Source organism: Populus trichocarpa, chromosome 16 (assembly GCF_000002775.5).
Source record: "Populus trichocarpa isolate Nisqually-1 chromosome 16, P.trichocarpa_v4.1, whole genome shotgun sequence".
NCBI classification, from domain to species: Eukaryota; Viridiplantae; Streptophyta; class Magnoliopsida; order Malpighiales; family Salicaceae; genus Populus; species Populus trichocarpa.
This window is the reverse complement of record NC_037300.2, coordinates 10753458-10764865: the sequence shown is the minus strand read 5'-3', so window position 1 is coordinate 10764865 and position 11408 is coordinate 10753458.

Genomic DNA, 11408 nt, shown 5'->3' with positions numbered 1-11408 from the left:
TGATCTGAACTATGCTAGAGATGAGATGCCCTTTTGCTCTGCAAGTCATCCAAGCGCTTTATAGAACTCTTTCGCTAGGCCGGTCAGTGATATATTGTTTGTTTTATTAATGTTCATCAAAGAAACTGGAGACAAAACTGAAGTGCATTCAAATAGATTCGTTCATTTGTCCATTCCAAAAAAAAAAAAAAAAAAAAAAAACTTTTTATTAATTTATTCTGATGTTGTAAACCATACCATGTTGTGGGTTGGGTTTATTAAATTAATACGGGTTGACTTGGGTTTATTAAATTAATACGGGTTGACTTGAATTATTTTTTTGAATTGTTTTTTCTAATTAATTTTTCTTTTAATTTGATCATTTAGTATTAGATTGGTTGAAAATTGAGTTTTATAAGTTTTTTTATTTACTTTATATGAGATTATCTTGATTTCATAATACGAATCATAAATTTGACAGGTTCATTCGGGTTAATTTTAATTATTTTTATAGGTTTTTTTTTTATTGAATTTTTCTTTTTATAAAATGGGCTTCATAATTGTTTTTGAGTTGATTTTTATTGGGTCATCCCGATCTCATGACTTGGGTCGCAGGTTTGACCCGGGTCGACTCAGTTTAAATTTTTTTGATTTATTTTTAATATTTTTTTAATTTCACTATATAACAACTCAAATTTTTTTTAATTTTATCTTTTAATATTAGGTTGTTTAAGAAATGAGTTTTGTAAGTTTTTTCAATTAGATTTTTGTGGAGTTATATCTCATAAATTTAGTTAGTTTTTTTTTTTTCGATTTCAATTTTCAATATTGAATTTTTTTTAAAATGAAGTTTTGTATTTTTTTTTTTATAAATTTATGTTGATCTCATGACCTAAATTATGAGTTTAACATGTCAACTCTAGTTAACTTGGGTTGATTTTTTTTTTAAATTTTTCAACATTGAGTTGATTGAAAATTAGGCTTTGTAATTTTTTTTTATTTGTTTTATATGGAGTCATCCTAATCTTATTATCAAGTTGCAAGTTTGACAGATTAACTCGGGTTGACTTGAGTAATGTTTTTATTTATTTTTTTTTTCAAATTTCTCCTTCAACATTGAGTTGATTATATATTGACATAAATACTTTATTTTGATTGTCTTTTTATAGGGATCACGATCTCATGACCTGAATTGTAGATTTAACATGTTAACTCGAGTCAATATAATATTTTATTGTCTTAATATTTGAAAAACAATATCAACTAATGTATCACTGTATCAATATTTTATAAAAAATATTATCTAATATACATTATATTTTAAGTTCAAGTTTAATTTATTTTTTTAAGAAAACATGTTAGCAACACTTTGATATTTTTTTATGTTAAAAAAATAATATGACCCGCATCAGCGGGAACCAATGATCTAGATAAAACTAAAGTTTACTGGTAGGTGGGATAAAGAACAATCTAATTTTTCAAAGTTAGATGTAACAACAGCACAAATCAACATATGATCTCTTATTATTATTTTTAATTTGAATTATATATATATATATATATATATATGAAGGCCCCTCCACCACCAAATAAACGCAACGATCAATATTAGATACTTGGCCTTGAAATTTCTCATTTAGAAAGGGATAGCTATAATATGGGAAAAGACAACGTGCTTCTTCTTGTATGAAAGGCAAAAAAGCCTTGGTAATAGACCAACAAAGTCTTGAAAAAGAATGGATGGAAGCAAGGATTGAGGTTGCTGAAGAATTAAAGGATGTGTCTCTCGTGGAAGAAAGGGTAACCACAAAATAGAGTCTATTTTAGAACCAAGACAAGAGCAAGCCTTGACAGAGCTCCTCAATATCTAAAAACCAATTTTGCTTTTAGGCACTCAAATGTGCCAAGGATAAGTCCTAGGGTAGCCAAACACCAATTGAAGGTCAACCAACCTTCTCCCCTATCCGTCAGAAGAAGAGGAATTTTAGAGGCGAAAGGAAGAAGACAATAACAAAAGAGGTGGAAAAATTACACGCTGCTAGATTCATCCGGTAGGTGATGTACCCTGATTGGTTGGAAAACATGGTAATGGTGAAGAAAACCACTGGCAAGTGGTGGATGTGTGTGGACTTCACATATTTGAACAAGGCTTGCCCGAATGATAGTTTTTCTCTTCCCAAGACTGATATATTGGTGGACTCCACGATGGGTTTTGAATTTTTTAGCTCTCTTGATGCTAACTCTGGGTATCATCAAATCCCTATGCATTTAGATGATGAGGAGGAAACATCTTTCATAACCAAATGAGGAACATATTATTACAAGGTCATGTCTTTAATACTAAAAAAATGATGAGCCACCTACCAGCAAATGGTAAACACGGTGTTCAAGCACAAGATGAGGATTATAGAAGGATATGTGGATGATATACTAGTAATAAACATGAAATTTGAGAAACATCTTTTGGACCGAGAAGATGTTTTCTTTATGCCTAACCAATATTAGATAAAGCTCAACCTCTTTGAATGTGTATTTTCCATAAAAGGAAGAAATTTGTTAGGTTTCTTACTAAGTAGCAAGAGGATAAAGCCTAAAACCGAAAAGATTCAAGCCTTATTGGACATGACTCCCCTATAGTTAGAAAGGAAGTTCAGTGCCTCACTAGAAGGTTGGTCGCTTTTGAGAGCATAATTTGTCGTTCTTTAAGAAATATTCCAATTTTAAATGGACACCCGAATTTCAGGAGGCCTTTGAAAGACTCAAAGTATACCTCCAATCTCCCAAGGTTTTGTCACAACTAAAGGAGTGCGAGAACCTTTTTCTATATTTAGGCGTAGCAGACTTAGCTATTAGTACACTACTAGTAAGAGAGGAGGGCGAGATTCAGCACCCAGTCTTACTTTAGCATGATGCTTCAAGATGCTAAGACCAGATATTTGAAAATGGAGAAGGTATCACTAGCCTTGATTAGTGCTTTTAGAAAGCTTAAGCCTTACTTACAGGCTCACCAAGTTATAGTATTGATAGATCAACCTTTTCGGTAATTTTTTATAGGCATGATATATCAAGATATTTAATGAGTTGGACGATTGAGTTATTGGAGTTGGTCTCTAGTACAAACCAAAGTCAACTATACAAGGACAAGCCTTGATGAACTTCATTGCCGAGTGTTTAAGGAGCCTATACTTGATGAATCAAAGTCTCCATTAAGAGTTCAAACATCACTCACTAATCCATAAGTTTCCTTGAAACCCATCATGTCAATCTTTGCTTGGAAATTATATATGGATGGATCCTCCAATGCTAAAGGGAGTGGTACGGGGATAGTGCTCACAAGTCTCGAGGGACATGTCTTTGAATATGGGGTTCGTTGAGTTCCTATCCACCAACAATGTATTAGAATATGAGGCCTTTATAGCATGTTTGGGGCTCGTGGAGGCTTTGAATGCATATTCTCTACACATTCTTAGTGACTCTCAGTTGGTTGTTGGCCAATGCTAAGGGCTATATAAGGCTAGGGAATCCACCATGCTCAGGTATCTCTAAAAGTCTAATATCACTTCTCCAAAAAAATGAAGGCAAGGACATCACCATTGCTCATATACTGAGGGAAGAAAATAACTGGGAAGACCTTTTATCCAAACTTACAAGCTTTGACCTTGCAAAACTCCCCCTAGATGTATGGATTAAACTCTAGAGAAATCAAGTCTGAGGGGGAAAGGAGCTATTGACTGCCCCAATTGCCATTGACAAGGATTGGAGAAAACCTATCATGTAATACCTGCTTACCAAAGAGATACCTTCTAATATAAATGAGGCCATCCAACCTACTAGATGAGGAGTTGGGTATTGTTTGGTCAATGATGTCTTGTACCAAAGATCCACCTTAGCTCCTTCTTTAAATGCCTATCTCCCGAAGAAAGCACACATGTTTTAAAAGAAATTCATGAAGGGATATATGGCCTCCATGTAGGTCTCAAAGCTCTCATCGCTAAAGCCACCGAGGCTAGTTTCTATTGGCCAACTATATTTCATGACGCCATATATTTGACTAAAAGATATAATAAATGTCAAAGATTCATCTTGTTCTCCTATTAGCCCTCTGTAGGAATGACAACTATAACCTCCCGTTATTCTTTCTCTTAGTGAGTGATGGGTGTCTTGGGCTTTTTTTTTCCAAGGCCATGGGTAATCGATAATTTATCTTGGTAGCAGTTAATTATTTCATCAAATGGGTGGAGGCTAAGACCTGGGCAGACATAACAGTTAACAAAGTGATCTCTTTCATTTAAAATAACATTACATGTCAATTTAGACTATCTACAGTCTTGATAACTAATAACACGATGCGGTTTGACAACCACAAAATGAAAGAGCAATGTCAGAGACTCCATATTGATCACAAGTTTTTTTCAGTGTCACATCCCTAAACTAACGATCAAGTCAAGCTCCCCAATATAGTTCTACTCAATGGGCTCAAGAAGCCAAGTTAGATTGGGTAGAGCTACTTAATGAGATTTTATGGGTCTACATAACGACTAAAAAAATACGCTGGGAAAAATCCATTCCTCCTTGTATATGGTGTTAAGGTTATGATACTAGCTGGAACTGGGTGCCCAAGTCCTACGGTAACCCATTACTCCCTCAAAACTAATGAGTAAAGATTGAGAAACAACCTGGATATACTAGAAGAATCCTGGTTGACTGCAGCAGTGAGGAGTGAAACTTATCGATATAGAACTACTCAATATCATAACAACAAGGTAAAAAACAAGAGGTTTAAGTTTAGAGACTTGGTACTTAGAAAGTTGGAAACAAAAGACAATAAGGAGAGCAAGGGTAAACTAGGTCTAAAATAGGATGGTCATTTCAGAGTGATCAGTATAGTCAAAGCAAACATCTACGACCTCCAATATATTGAAAGGAAGAATCTCAACCATGCGTGACACTCAGATCATCTCAAAAATATATCATAAGAGACATGAATATAGTCATTTCAGAAATGAAGTATATTGTATCTCCATTGTACATTCCTTCTACTTGTCACCAGTACGATCTAGGATTGACATAACTCTCTAGTGGGGATTCTAAGCCCCATACTATTTCTAGAGAGGACATGAATCTCCCACTCGCTAGTGCGATATAGGATCCATACAACTCTCCGGTGAGGCTTCTAGGCCCCACGCTATTACCAGGAAAGCCATTGACCTCCCACTCACTAGTGTAATCTAGGATCGACACAACTCTCCAGTGTAATCTGGGATTGGCATAACTCTCTAGTGAAGTTTCTAGGCCCTATACTATTACTAAGAAGACAATGGGCCTCCCATTTGCCAATGTGATCTCAGATCGACACAACTTTTTAATAGGGCTTCTAGGCCCCAAGCTATTAACTGATCTCAAGAGTCTTTTTTAGGTTATAGTTGAGGGGATAATAACTTTAGTTTTGACAACAATTTTAATTTGATTCGAAACATTACTTTTCTCAAGTATGGCTTATCAGCTCTAGGGCCTGGGTTTCGTTCGTGCCTAGCACCACTCGGGTTGACAATGCCCACTGACCACCCTCAAATCCTCACGCATGGCCTAAGTCCAATCTTAAACATTTAAATTTTTTTAAAGTATAGGTTCCACCAAGAATTGGTAGTTCCATTTTCTCTCAAATTAGAGGGTTGTTTGGTGGAGGACATTGGCTCCCCTACCATGAAAGGCTTTAGACCTTAGACAAGATATATGGGGTTTTGGATATCTATAAATCTAAACTATAACAAACATGAAGAGCGATTAAACATATTTGGCAAAATAAAATCACACAACATATATTAATACATTAATAAAATCAATGTATTTGATACAAACCAACCAATAAAAATAAAGGTACTTAATATAGAAAGGAAAACCCACAATACCGGGGACAACTCTTAAGGACTACCATCCCCACTAAGACCAAGATCCTATCGATCCTAAGGCTTTTTAGCTAGGTACCTGCTATAGGCAGCAATAGTCGCCTGATCCAAATAGATGTTAGCAAAGTCAGGAATAGGGTCGGGGTCAAATATAATCGAGAAGCCCACTACTATCCCCTTTGAAAGATGATAAAAATGAAGATTAGACATAGATGTAAATAACTTATTTGCAATGGACATATCCAAGGTTTGAGATCTTCCAAACACTATGAAGAACTTATGGGATGAGTTCTTTAATGCCTTTAACCGAGCATACTCCTCTTAAAAGGCCCCAATCTCTACCTTAGTTTCTGCTAGTTTTGCCTTTAAGGCTACCACTTCAGCCTTTCAAGGATTGCATAAGAGAGGATGACACATCCTCTTCCAAGCTAACCTTTTATAGAGTAGAGCTCAACTCAAAAGCCTGATGATCCATATCTTCTGCAAGCTTTCTATAGGCTTATTAGTTATCATGGACATAAAGATTGTAAATTTTAGGCACACGTTTAGCGCACCATGGGCTTTAGCCTCGCGCTCGAGCCCAAACACATTTCTAGATGTTATTGGACTTGACACACATTCTAGCTCCTTTTAGGCTTGGCTTTGTGGCATGAACCTAACACTTTTCTCATTCAAAGGTTTTTTTTTTTTTTTATCAAGTCTTTATTATTTTTCCTGGATCCTACTCAACGTTCACCCGTAGGCGTACAAGAGTCTCTCATGGCCTACCACTTTTTCCCCTATTAATACATGGTAAGAGATATTTGTGCCTTATTAATTTTTATGTAAGAGATGTTTATCCTTTATTAATACATGTGTAAGATATATTTGTTCCTCATTAATGTTTATATTAGGGATATTTATCCCCTATTAATGTTAGTAGGGTCGAATAACTTTCTAGCTCTCTCCTTCAAGCAAAAAAACAAGGTACATGAGGTATAAATATCTTCTGAAATACACAAGTAAAAGATTCATAATTTTCATTCTCAAACATACAAATACCATTTTCTTACAGAGCATTCATTTCATACTAAAACAAGAACAAACAACTTTGTTCTTAAAATTTAATGCTCTTTAATGTATTTATTACACTTTCCCTCTATAAAGATACTAACTTAAGCATATAAGGTCACAAAATCCATATAAATAGGACTTTTTTATAGGTAGCAAAAGTGTTTCATCAAGATATATCTTTCTTGACTATGAATGGTGGATTTAATTGAATAAATACTTGATTAACCTATAATTCAATCACGTAAGAACTCTATTCCTAAGCATCCTGAATTTTGGGACATCATCAACTATAAAACATGATGTGTTTAAATTGATATTCTTTTTGTTACCATCATCATTGATACTCTTTCTTCATGATCATTAAATCAACTAAAAAATCACTATATAATCCTTTCAAACCTCATAAATAATATTTTGATATAAAAAACTATTTTTAAGCATGAATCAAACTAACAAAATCAAAGTTTAATAAAAATAAATCCATAAAAATGTCTTTAAATTATTTAAAATATTAAAGGGGTGTTAATCAAAATAAAAAAGGTTATCCATTCAAATAAAGAAGAATTTAAGAGGTGTCCATGAATTCATCTCAATAAAATTTTAGTTTGTATAAGAAATTCAATCGGGTTTTGAACTTTAGCTAGACTTTAAATGTTAAAAAGTTTAAAATCTTAGCAAGGGTATGTCGAGAGTCTGAACAATGAATTTTGATTCCAAAACTTTTGGCAAGATTATATTTTAGTTGTTAAACTCTAAGTAGCAATAATAAATGTTTAATCCTTAAATGAAAGTTCAATTAGGCTCTAAGAATTTTCATTTTGTTTTAATCAAATTGTTCACCTGATTGCATTGGACCTAACAACAACAATTATCACATCTTATCCACCCAATTATTTTTTTGAGAGGTTGATTTTTATTCTCACAAAACAATGTCTTTATAAAAAAAATTTCATTATTCATCAGAACCAGTTTTAATCATAATAACTGTCATGACATACACGACTTTGAATGACAGCGCTACCTCATGGAATTGAAGGGGGTTTGGGTTTAATCATAAAATAATGATTTGAGGGATTCACTACTTAGTATCATGGTCACTAGGAAATCTATGGTTTGTAAAAGCCTAAGTAAGGGGACTAGTTGTGCAAGGGAAAGACTTGTCACTCCTAGTGCACCGCACCCTACCTAAGATAAGCTGCATTGTTAATTGATTGTTATTCTAAGTCATGTTTCTATTTGTTGGTCTTTGATAAAGTTTAAGGCAGATCTTCCTTTGTGAAGAAGTCTCTACCTTATTAGGTTAAGAATAAATAACACATGTTTACAAACAATAAGAATCCAAAATTGAAAAAGAAATAAAAACACATCAAACTTCTAAAATTTGTAAAATAGGCCTCCTGAAATTCATAAAATAATATAGAGAAGTTGCTGGAACTTAGGAACAGTGCTAGGAAGCTTTTGGGGTTAAATGAATAGTGGCAGCACATGGGTTTCATGCGTCGTTGCCACTGGCAGCATGTGGAACCACGTACCATCGCTGATGAAGATAAGAAAGGTGGGTGGATCTGGAGCGGTTCAATCTTTTCTCCATTCTTGTGCTGGCGGTGAAGGCCAACGTCACCTGCAGAAGAAACACAACTCACACAATCAATTGATTTTACTTTTTTTTATATCTTATTGGTTGATGTTATGGTTTTTAGCTGGAACAATGTAGATGTAGTCGATGGGGGATGAGTTGGTTATGCTCTTTGTCTCTCTTCATTGTTGTTAATTGCTACTCGTTTCAAGTTTTCTTGTGAGGGAGAGAGAATGACTTGTGGGTTTTGAGAAAAATGGAAGGGCCATTGTTTGTTGGGGTTGCTTTGGGATGGGTCACAACTATTGCTGATAGTGGAAGAGGCTGAATTGATTTGGTGAAGGAGGGTGGCTTTTTATGGTGGCTGAGGTTTTGATGTCTTATGGTATAGAGCTGCTAAGGGAGGCGTTCGTGAAGAGAGATGGTTGCCTTGGGAGATTGTCGGTGGAAAAAGTAAAAGGGTTGTTTGCCTTGGTGGCGCTGCTATTGCTATTGTGGTGGCTGGTTGTCGTGCTGTTGTTGAGGAGATATTATTAAATATGGGTTTTAATGTGTAGGTGACAGTGAGGAAGAAGAAAATAAGTCTATTTTTTGTTCTCTCCTTTGAATAACTAGCGACTTTGAAAGCAAATGCTAGAGTTTTTAGTTCTTTTAGGAGAGATGAAGATGAATGGTTAGTCACAGGGTTATGTTGTTGGTTCTTTTAGGACAAACATGGTGATAGTGGGGGCTTGAAGATGACGAGTCTTTCTTTTTTTCCTATGGATTATTGGGGGTAATGGTTTTTTTTATTTTTTATGTGGGAGATTTGGAGAGAAAAGTGTGGGGAAAATGTTTTTTGGCTTTTTTACTTTTATTATTTTCTGGTCTCCCTCTCCTTTTTGTGTGTGAGATAAGCATTTATTTATAGGCAAAATGATTTGTCTTTTTCTCCCAATTGCTTAGTCCCTAGGCAACTTAAATTTTTTGGTCCTTAATTTTCTTCCTTTTTATTTTTAGTCTCTTTGCCCATTTATTATATTTTTCTTATTTTTTTTTTGTGTTTTGATTTTTTTAAAAAAGCAACATCAACATCAACTCAACGAGAAAGATTAATCAGTAATTTTGAAATGTGCGCGTTAATAGCTGAACACATTGAAAACAAGTTTTTGAATATTGAATTCTTTTGAAAAGATATTGAAAATAACACAAATACGTTAAGAATATATTATTTTGATTTTTCTTTGTATTTTGAAAATATTTAGAAAAACAGGAGGTTGAGAATTGGATTACGACGATAACTAAAAGAAGATAAACTAGATGATTTTTTTTTCAAATTGTAATTTCAAATGTTATTTATGGTGAAACTTAAAAAAACTTTTAAAATTTTCTATTGCTTTTAATTCCTCTACCTTATCAAATCTAGTATTATTATATTTAAAATACAAAGCATGAGGAATCATATTTGACATTTATATTATATTAATAATTTTTTTTAGTATTAACAGAAAATTAAGAACTCAACCAAGTGACCTTATTGATTAATAGGCCCAAGAGTTAGAATGTGTATCAATCAGATAATTTCTAAATCAATTCTATTATATATTCATTGTTTATTTTTTCTAATAAGAAGAAACTATAATAAAAACTTAATCTTGAGTGGAGGTTGGTAGCAATCTCGTAAATTAAACAAAATGTGTTTCCATTATTTTAATCCCTAAGTTATAAGCTTTTTCCAAGTAAAGAAGAAAAAGATAAAATAAATAATTTGAATGTAAAGAAAAACTGTAAAAAAAGTAATAAAAAAAACAGGGGTAAATGGCAAGAAAGCTGTGAATTGCATAAAGAAGGTGTATTTCTAAGCTAGCCATCTTTGCTATTAACTAGATGACCTATTTATATTGGTATAATGTTAGAGTTCTATCTATTCATCTAATTTGAATCCTAAATAGATTGTCTATGTTAGATAAGAAGCTTAAACATTGAATTTGAATTTAATCTAAACTTCACATCATTGATAACTGCTTGAATCCTAATTTATCTTTAATATTGATTAACTTAATCTATTTAGGACCCCCGTTATGAGTAGGATTGAACATATTGGTTGATTGCGCAAAGTCAAACTTCTATGGTCGATCATTTTTTTCCTTGTTGATCATGTCTTTTAGCTCTCCTAATTGATCATAACTTCTAGTTCCCTTTGTCAATTTAGACTTTTCGTTAACCAGGTCAATCTTACTATTGATGATCAATTTTAGCCTTCATTTTCATGTTAGTGGTGAACAACTACTATTATTACAAAGTCAACACATGGATGTTTACTTTTAGTGTAAACAATACCCCACATATTCCTTTATTCGTAAGACAAATAAAGAAATATTAAATACCTTCTACTAAAATCGATCAACAAAATTGACCATGAATGACATCATAAGTTCAAGTATTGTATACTTAAAGCAATGACCTTGCTGCAATATCTATCATGTTAGCCAATTAAACCATTTTAAAATGAAATATTTCCTTTGCTCAAGTTTTTCAATTATTAGCTTAACACGTTAAACAAATTTGTCCTATTAGTGTTTTTGATCAACTTCTGATTTGTTCCTGGTACTGTTAATAAACTTAGTTTTATTAGTGCATGGTTGTTTGCTTTTTATAGATATATTTACTACCTTAGTGACAACCTTGTATACTTTTATATAAATTTCTTCACAAATCCAATTCATTAGTTGTTCAGGGTCTAAAGCAACCCTTTAATAAGATAAATACATTGTTTAAGTAGGAACCTTCTCCATTCTTTCAACCAAGGTCCCCCAAGTTTATAGTGCTATTTTGTTTTTAACCGCTACATAACATTTATAGTTTATATAGGATTCAACTTAATCATATCTAGCATTAATTGAGGATGATCTTGT